Source organism: Neoarius graeffei, chromosome 8, assembly GCF_027579695.1.
Source record: "Neoarius graeffei isolate fNeoGra1 chromosome 8, fNeoGra1.pri, whole genome shotgun sequence".
Classification (NCBI taxonomy): Eukaryota; Metazoa; Chordata; class Actinopteri; order Siluriformes; family Ariidae; genus Neoarius; species Neoarius graeffei.
The window spans coordinates 1,534,266-1,544,619 of NC_083576.1; the positions used below are offsets into that span (position 1 = coordinate 1,534,266).

General features: G+C 44.6%; 1 protein-coding gene across 2 annotated transcripts in view; it reads right to left on the reverse strand.

The window, feature by feature from the left end:
* LOC132890373 (uncharacterized) overlaps positions 1 to 10,354 on the reverse strand; it is an 85,838-nt gene that overhangs the window by 69,342 nt on the left and 6,142 nt on the right. For both annotated transcript variants that reach the window (XR_009655186.1, XM_060927181.1), the window contains exon 3: positions 9,663 to 9,698. The gene's annotated coding sequence lies outside the window, so the exon portion shown is untranslated. The remainder of the gene's footprint in view (positions 1 to 9,662; positions 9,699 to 10,354) is intronic.

Consider the following 10,354-nt stretch of genomic DNA (forward strand, 5'->3'; position numbering starts at 1 on the left):
TTGAGTTCTTCCCGAACCACTTTTTTCTTGTGTTCAGGTAGCCTGTAAGGGCGGCTACACACGACCACCCCCGCGGGCGTCTCAATGTGGTGTTCTATGAGGTTGGTGCGGTCGGGCAGGGGCGAGAATACATCCAAAAACTCGGTCTGCAACTGGGCAACCTCCGCGAGTTGGGTCAGGGAGAGGTGGTCTCCACAGGGGACCAGAGAGGTATGCAATGCCAATGTTCCCTTTTGAACCTCCGGCCCCAGCTCCGCCTTCTCCGGAACCACCGACACCAATGCCATGGGGACCTCCTCGTTCCAGAGTTTGAGCAGGTTGAGGTGGTAAACTTGTAACACCCCACCCCTGTCCGTTCACCTCACCTCATAGTCAACGTCCCCGACTCGCCGTGTGACCTCAAAGGGTCCTTGCCACTTGGCGACTAATTTGGAGCTCGATGTGGGCAACAGTACGAGTACTTTATCTCCCGGTGTGAACTCCCTGAGGCGAGTACCCTTGTTGTACAGGCAGGTTTGTTGTTCTTGGGCCTGCCGCAAATTCTCCTGGGTTAGGTGGGTGTGTGGAGTTTTGCGCGCAGGTCAATAATGTATTGGATTTCATTTTTACTTTGTGAAGGTCCCTCCTCCCAATTTTCCCGCAGCACATCTAGAATGCCGCGCGGCTTACGCCCGTATAAGAATTCAAACAGGGAGAAGCCCGTGGAGGCTTGGTGGACTTCTCGCACTGAAAATAACAAGGGTTCGAGCCACTTATCCAAATTACGTGCGTCCTCACTTACAAATTTTTTAATTATATTTTTGAGGGTGTGATTGAACCGTTCAACTAAACCGTCCGTTTGTGGGTGATACACGCTGGTGTGGATCGGCTTAATACCCAACAACCTATACAGTTCCTTTAGTGTGCGTGACATAAATGCGGTGCCTTGATCAGTCAGAATCTCTTTCGGGATTCCAACACGGGAGATAACGCGGAACAGTGCCTCCGCAATACTGCGTGCTGAGATATTGCGAAGAGGCACTGCTTCCGGGTATCGCGTTGCATAGTCCACCAGAACTAATATAAAGCGGTACCCTCGTGTTGACCAATCTAATGGCCCGACGAGATCCATCCCAATTCTTTCCAACAGGGTCTCGATTAATGGGAGAGGGCGCAAAGGTGCTTTTGGAATGGCCGCTGGATTTACTAACTGGCATTCGTGGCATGCCGTACACCACCTACAGACATCGCCGCGAATCCCTGGCCAATAGAATCGGGCCATTATTCAGGCTAGTGTTTTATCCTGCCCTAAGTGTCCAGCCATGGGATTAAAGTGAGCCGCCTGGAATACCAATTCCTGGCGGCTTTTCGGTATCAAAAGCTGCGTGACTTGCTCTTTAGTTTGAGTGTCCTGCATCACTCGGTATAATCTATCTTTCATAATCGCGAAGTAGGGCAAGGACGGGGTGGCGTTTGGCTGGAGCATTTGTCAATTGATTACTCTCACTTGGTCAAATGCATGCCGCAGAGTCTCGTCTCGCAACTGTTCTAACGGGAAATCCACCAGGGATTCCCCAATAGAGAGAGGAGGAGCCAGCGGCTCCTCACTCTGACGCGGAGCTGACATAGATGGCTCTGTGACAGCTGCTCCTGCCAATGAGACACCGGGACCTCCCCTTATTAAACTACGGCAGGACCCACTCTTTACTAGGTGCCTCATTAATTCCCCAAATCCCAGCCAGTCAGTCCCCAAAATTATAGTAAGTAAGTAAGTAAGTAATTTATTTGTATAGCACATTTAAAACCAAAGTGCTTCACAGTAAAATAGTAAGAAAAATAAAATAAATAAATTAAAAGAAATAAATACAAAATATACAGAAATATACAGGTACCAGTACTGACAGATGAGACAGAGCAAACAAGACAGGAAATAAACAACAGCACAGCAATACAACAATACATACAGTAATAGGGTCTCCATCCCAGAATCCCACAATTTCAAAGTCATTGAAGGCAAGTCTAAACAGGTGTGTTTTGAGAAAGGTTTTAAACACTGACACCTCAGATGCAGATCTCAGTTCCTGTGGTAGACTATTCCAGAGACGTGGGGCATAGACACTAAAGGCCCTGTCCCCTTTCATGGAAAGCCGTGCACATGGGACCATCAGCTGTCCCTGGGATGCAGATCTCAGTGACCGTAAAGGGACATATGGACTTAACATGTCCACTATATATGTTGGAGCACGTCCATGTAATGCTTTAAAAACTGTCAGTGCTACTTTGTACTGGATTCTAAACTTCACAGGGAGGCAATGTAGGTCCGCCAATATGGATGTGATGTGATCTCTTTTCCTGGCTCCAGTAAGTAGCCTGGCTGCTGCGTTTTGGACTAGCTGTAAACGTGCAAGAGATGATTCACAAATGCCAGTGTAAAGTGCATTACAATAGTCCAGTCTTGAGGTAATAAAAGCATGTATGAGTTTCTCAAGATCTGGTACAGTTAAAAAAGATTTTAACTTGGCTATGGACCTAAGCTGAAAAAAGCTGCCCTTTACAACAGCATTTATCTGCTTATCAAATTTTAGCTCTGAGTCAAATAGTACACCAAGATTTCTGACTAGGAGTTTGCTAAAAGCAGTTAGCGGGCCAAGATCTTTCTTCAGGGCCTCAGTTTTGTTAGGAGGTCCAAATAGTATTACCTCAGTTTTGTTCGCATTTAACTGCAAAAAACTGTGAGCCATCCATGTTTTGACCTCTGTGATGCAGTCACTGAGCAATTTCATGGAGCCCTGGCTTCCAATGGACAGAGGAAGGTACAGTTGCAGATCATCTGCATAAAAATGAAATGAAATGTTGTGCTTGCGCAGGATTTGACCTAGAGGAAGCATATAAAGAGAGAAAAGAAGAGGGCCCAAAATGGACCCTTGTGGGACTCCAGAGGTCAAGGTAGCTGGGTATATAGAGTGGGTAAGGCGAGGATTAACTGCCGCCTTCACTATAAATTTTTCCCCTCGGAAAAAAATGTGGACCGACACTAAAGGGTAGCTGGGAACATCCCCATGCACACACAACACCTTCACCAATTGTGCTCCCCCAGTGCCTCGTCTTGCACCAGGTTTTGGTGGATTGAGGTCTGATTACAACCAGAATCCACCAACACCTGATATGTATCCCCTTGGATACTCACCGGTATGTGATATGTTCCGGCCCGATCGAGGGCGGCTCCTGGCGCGTCGGGGATCCGAACCACCGCGCCCACTTCCATCACCGAGCACTGCTGTTGGAGGTGGCCCAGCTCCCCGCAGCGCCAGCAAACTGGCCTGGGCTTCCTCTCTGCACTGGTGCTCTGGGGCTCACTTACCTGAGGGGGGGGAGAGACAGACACGGAAGGGAGAAACGGGAGGGCACTGCGGGTGCGGTGGCCGGCTGGGGTGGGGCCGGCCCCCGCCTCTGCGGTGGGGGAACGGGGCGAGGAGGAGATACAGGAGGAGAGGGAGAGAGAGAGAGAGAGAGAGAGAGGAGAGGGGAGAAGAGGTTGTCTGCTGTCCTGCCATCGGGACAGCCGCCAAATGGTCCTCCGCCAGCTCGAATGCCTGATCCAGCGACGCCGGTCGGTGGCACTGGACCCACTCTGCACCTCCGGCTGGTAGACGCACGATGAACTGCTCCAGCGCCACCTGGTCGATGATCCCCTCGGCGTTGCGGTTGTCGGCCCTCAACCACCGCCTGCAGGCATCCCGGAGTTGCTGGCCAAACGCGAACGGCCGACCGACTTCCTCCAAGCGCAAAGCGCGGAAGCGCTGCCTTTGTTGCTCGGGGGTGTGCCCCACACGCTGGAGGACGGCCCTGCAAAGGTACATGTAGGCCAGCCGGCGGTTGGCGGGGAGCTGTAGCACAGCCAGCTGCTCCTCTCCCGTTAGTAGGGGGAGGAGGCGCACCGCGCGCTGTTTCATCGGACACCCCGAGGTCTCTGCCACCTGCTCAAAGAATGTGAGGAAGGCCTCGGGGTTGTCCTGCGGGCCCATCTTTGTCAGGGTGAAGGGGGACGGCCCCGCGGCGGTGGACCCTGCCGATGCAAGGAGGTGGCGGAATGCCTGTCATTCTTCCTACTGAGCCAGCACCAGGGCCTCGAACTGCTGTTCCTGTTCCTTCCGGAGGGCGACTAGTACCTGGTGCTGGCTTTGCTGGGCCGTGGTGAGGGCGTGGACCAGCTCGGTGAAAGGGGAGGACTCCATGGGGCTGTTCTGCTTCGGTGTTCCAATCCCGGGTCTCAGCACCACTGTAGCAAGCTTTCTAGGTGGGTGAAGCACAGAAGCACGGCAGGACAGTACTGAGTTCTCAATGACTCCTTTATTGTCAGCTTTTCAGCTTCTCTACATTTATTCATATATATATATATATATATATATATATATATATATACACACACACACCACACACGTGTTCTGGTCAGGAGAGAGCCCGCTCTGCTCTCGCTCTCTTCCTTAAATAGGACGCGGCTGCTGGGAAGACACACAAACACAGGTTAATTCACATCAGGTGTAGTGATTCTGCCACTTACCTTCCCTGACTCCGCCCTCCGGTCACAGACCGACGCTTGACCACGCCCCCACCACCACAGTCTTAAATTTGATTTAATAAAAGGCAACAGTGAAGAAGAAAGTATTCAGCCTTGATTTCAAAGAACTGAAAGATGCAGCAGACACAAAGTACTCTGTATTGATTAACGTGGGAAATACGCTCAGTTTAATCTGGATTTATCACAAAAGTACATGCATGTATTTTTTATTTTGAAAACCCACCAGCCGACTGATCTGACACATTTTAATTGTGCGACAGTAATGATGTGAATACCAGCGCGACAGACTAGTGTCCGAAAGCGTTTTTACATTTTACCAATGAGCTCACTATACAGTCCTCTATGCAGTAATTCCCTATGTAGTGAGTAGGGAGTAGCGAATGAGTGAGTGATTTTGGACACAGGCATGGTAACAGCATGACAAACACTTTCATTCTTTTGGTTGCAGTTGGTTTCTCCTTCACGGTGGGAAAGCCCCCCGTTTACAGGATAAAATCTGTCAGACATAGTTTGGGCTATTTGGAGGGAAAACTTGTTGCGATGTGACACGTGGATTTTATGTGCTTCGGATGATTCAGGACAGCGATTCAATTTCAGGACAGCGATTCAATTTCAGGACAGCGATTCGGTTCAATCTTGAGAACTGGGACACTGATGATGAACGGTGCCTTTTTTTTTAACTTCGACTCGATCCAGCAAAGATCAGCTCGGGTAAGTGTAAATATTTCTTCTATTTCTGATGAGCAGATCAGTTGATAATGTGTTCTCTTAGACTGGTGTTTGCAGCACGGGGTCAGTGACCAGTCCACTGCAGCCCAGACAATCAGACAAACCAACGACTGTGTGTAGCCCAGGCTGTAAAGCGTCATAATTTTGTTAAGACTATCTTCTTAAAATAATCCATTTTATTTGTGAAAAAAAACAATTCATTGAAAGTAATTGATCAGTCATTAAAATTCTAGAAGCAACTCATTTTATTTTGAAATAAATAGATGCTTTATAAATAATTCATTGAAATTGATTATATGCACTAAAAACTATTGAAAAGTTTTTAAAATGGAGAAATAAAAAAAAGGAGTTGCTGCAGAAGGCTATGTAGAATGAGCTTCCCAAATAGCCAATTAGTGCATCTTGTGCGCCCCAGGTGATCAACCTCGTAGGTTACGTCTGGTCGTAACTTCCTGTTTTGCGGCCATGTTTACAGTTGCTGCCTCGTGTGTTGTCTGATCCAAACGCAGATAAAACCTGTTTTCATCCATGGGGTAAGACCTGAAAATAATGTTTTGAACTGAGTTGGAATAATTCTTAATGATGTTAAACACTGGTTGACCAGTATAGACCCTTTTCAGTCACGTGACCTTCGTAAACACGACCACCATTTTGGACATGTAGCGGACTTCGGCTCGAATTGGTTTGAATGCGAGGAAGGCAACAAACGGAGAACATACAAGAAAAAGGAGCGAGATGCAGAAAACACCTTCGCTATCCAGCAACGTAGGGCATTTACAGGGCGAGCAGAGGGAGAAATAACAACAGTAATGACACATTAGCAACGCCGTACAGAAATAACGGTTTATGGCACAGACCCTTTCGGTTCTCGCTCATCTAGCTGCTACAATGACTGCTTAGAGTGCAACAATAATACTTAACACACATTTAAGTATCCGTCGTAAAGACGTGAAACTCGTCGAGTGACGAGTGTGTTCATTGATAAGCTAACACAATCTAAAAGTAGACATACCATCACACTGCCCTGGCGCTGTGTACAGTTTACCTTCTACGGTTTGTGCACTCACTATTTGCCATTACTTTCTCCAACGGTTGTGACAGATTACAGGGAACGGCCTGGATTTAAGAGACAAATACACGTTCCTCTTGTTTTGAACACTTATTTGTAGGCAGTGCTTAATTTGTAAAGTGGGAGGTCCCGGAGCGCAGAGGATGAGCGGCTCCGGTGCAGAAAAAAAGAGGGGGAGAGGGGGGCGCGGCGCTGCGCTGCGCTGCGCTGTGCTTCTGGGCATGTTTTGTAATAACACTGCAAATTAAGTTCATCTGCAGATATTTTGTGGATGTCGTTTCATGAGAGAAATCACCAACAAGACAGATATCAAAATCAGACATTAACACTAAATAAACTTGCATTTTTTTATTTAATTATTTGGGTTGTTTTTTTTTTTGTTACATAGTCAAAAGAGGTGTCGGATCACCGGATCCAGTGTAAATAGCTGCCGGAGCCAACGCCCGAGGTTCCGGAGCGCGCTCCGGCTTGCTCCCCCTCAAATTAAGCGCTGTTTGTAGGACACTGCCTCTGATCTGTCCTACAGTCTACCAACAGCAAAGGAACATAACGCTAGCTAATGTCGTTAGCTAATAGCTACTACAGAAGAACAGAGGTTACAATGGGTTATTTTAGCCTATTTGGTTACACACTCGCCGCCACAGAATGTTAACAGCAATGTAATGCCTTTTCTGGCTAATTTTATTCGTCTTACCTCCAACAAAGTAGTCACTACACAAGCGCTGGTATGCCGAGGGCTGCCAATCTTTCCTGTTTATGGCCGCTATCCATCTTCTCCGTCGGGATCCGATAAAATGATATCCCTTGCCTTGTTTGTTGATGGTTACTACATCCAGGTGCACAACAATATAGTGGCATGATGGAAGTCTTGCTGAAAATAAACACTTTCTTTGCTGCCGTTCCTCAATGCTGGCTGTGGTAAACTACTGGTAGTACATGTCCAAAATGGCGGCCGCGTTTGTCGTGACGTCACGTGAAAAGGGTCTATATTGTTAATATTTAAACTTTATAGAGCAGTGTGAGACCAGACGATTTCTGCCGATCGGGCGAGGGTAATTGCTGGAACGCTCGTTCCTAAATTGATCACTCCGTGAGTGGAAAAAAAAAAACACTCTTTAACTTGTTTGGTTGATTTGTAAAGCATCTGAAAGTTATGTTAATCGGCGCAGCAGCCATGAAAAAGGTGCTAATGGTGGTATAGGTGCTGAGACTGTGTTGTGATGCTAATGGGCCATTGACCTGAACTTAGCAGTTTAGCTTGTTGGTGTCACATCTAAATAATCAGTTCAGTGTTGTTTATTGTTATTTACTAAGGAATATTTTTCTAAGCTGTTGTTCACTGCATATGTAAAAAAAAAAAAAAAGGTATTGGTGAGACTGCTTGATGAAAGTGTGTGCTTGTGGTACTTAAAGAGGTAAATATTTAGTGCAGTTTCTCATTGTTACCGGTGCAAGGAGAGACAATTAAGCACGTTAGGCCTTAATGCCTCTAACTACCATGGGGTTTCTGAATTTAATGCAGTTTTCTACCAAATTAAAGGGTACTATGCAATATATATATATATATATATATATATATATATATATATATATATATATATTTTTTTTTTTTAATTTTGAAAAATTATATTTTCTTTGTTACTAATGTAACTAAAACTATTTCAGCTCTTGAAACAGTTATTAATGTAACTACAGTACTTGAATTAAAAAAAGCACTTTGAATGTATTTATAGTTTCGCAACTACAAATTAATACTTGAACTCTTGAACTAAAGATAGATTTGATTTTTGTTGTACAACTAAACCTTTTGAGAGCATGATTTAAACTGGTTAATGCAAATGAGTAGTATTGATTGGTGATAATCAACATGCTATTTGGATCTGCTTTGACCTCTCTGTAGGTCAGGGTTTTTTTTCTGTGACTTCATTTGATGAGGTCCCAGCCAAGGTCCACCGTCTATCGGGGAGTTTCCAGCTGGGTTCGTGTGAGGTTTCCAGAGATCCAGGGAGATTGTTTCTAGAGTCCATGATCCATAGATTCCCAGTGTGAGCTGGGTGGCGAGCCACATTGAAACCACCGATATTGAACTGAGATTGGTGAAGGATTCCTTCATTCCCCCTTCCTCACGGACTGTGTGGTAGGACAGAATACACATACACTGATACATTTGACACGGATCTGAAGAAAAAGGGCCCCAACGCTAACTTTGGGACAGAGGGTTTTATTTTGCCGGCTTTATTATTTTAGTTATTTTTCATTGAATTCCTTGCAACAAACTCTGTGTTTTTATTTTTATTGTGTTATTGATTATTAATAACAAGTGGCCACACAAAAAACTCAAACCATTGTTGCTTGTGTCTTTCGACTACTCAACGACAAAGGCTCTCACAAGCTTATAGTCTTCTATTACTGGTCCATCTATTAATATTGACTATTATTTACCTGTGCTCTGTTATTACATCGTAACAAGGGTTACATGTGCGTCACGACCGGTGCTGGAACAGCCCATGAAGGAGGAGACATGTCTCTGACCATGCCTGACTGATGGAGCAGTGACTTAAAACTCACGTGTACTTGACAAGAGCTTATGACGAACGTTACATGACAGAATCACTGGTATCATACGTGATCTTTTGAAATAGCTAGTAATTAAAATTCACTACAGGTACAGTTTAATCACTGAAGGATTTCACAGAACTGGAGGCTCGAATCTTCCACTGCTTCAGCAACATGAGCGCTGTAGCTCCAGTGGTGAAGATCTGCCCTTTAGCACATGCCTGAGCTCACAGATACCAAAAATGGAAATTTGATTAATTAACTAAATAAATAAATAAATAAATAGAAAATAAAAACTGATACTGTCTGAGGTTGTTATCTGCACAGACAATGGGCTCGGACAGCATCTTTTTTTTTTGTTAATCTACAGAGAATATGAATATTTTGTTTGTTTTTAAATTACAGGTCGACTAATAAAAATATAAAGCAGTACAAATCCATTTATCAGTATTATAAATCATAATTTCAAAATTATTATCAAATGAATATTATAAAATGTTTCTCTTATCTTCATGCTCATTTAACTGTTCTTTAGTTCCTTTCTCTTTTATTCATATGATTTAGATTTAATTTTTATTATTAAACACACACACTTCATTTGGTAATACATCCCAGGTTTTTATTTTTATTTAATTTTTTTTATAGATAAACTAAAGTTCAGATAAACTCAGACTCTATTTCAATATTACTGAGTGTTTTATTACACATTAATGATAAATTTCCAGAAGGAAGTGAAAGTAATAAACTTACTTGGTGGAATAGTGGAGTCGTTGTCGATCCCAGTGTCTGTAGATGAGACGTGAGTGAGAGACAGGATGGAGACGAGGACAAAAAAACACAACACAGCTATTAGACACAGCAACTGACATTTTGCTGGACAGATGAGTCTCTCTCTCTCTCTCTCTCTCTCTCTCTTTCTCCAGGGTACCCGCGGAGTCTTAAGTATTAAAAAAGTATTGAATTTCATTTTCCAGAATTAAGGCCTTAAAAGTATTAAATTTCATCTTGAAAGTCTTAATTTTTTCCACGGAGGTCTTAATTTTCCAAAGAAAGTCTAACATCGTTGCGTAACCTAGATTAAATTCTCTGTGATGAAAATGAAGCAAAATCTAAAATGTTTTGCGCTGCCCTGGCGTTCACACGCAAACAGCGGGAAATTCACATCGTGCCGTAAAGGGTTCACACGAAACGAGAGCAGCAGGCGCATAGAGCAGAGAGGGTGAGGGGGAGAGAGCATGGGGAAGTGCAGATTCAACCTGAAGTGGCCGCTCGACCCTAAATACGCCTGGGTTAAGGGGGTTCCAAATAATGACCGTGAGGCATTATGCACTTTGTGTAAAAAAACCTTTCAACTTGGGACAATGGGGCTTACAGCTCTGGATTCTCACATGAAAAGTGGTAAACATATTTCGTTTGCATCCACAATTCAGAAGCAGGCAGCT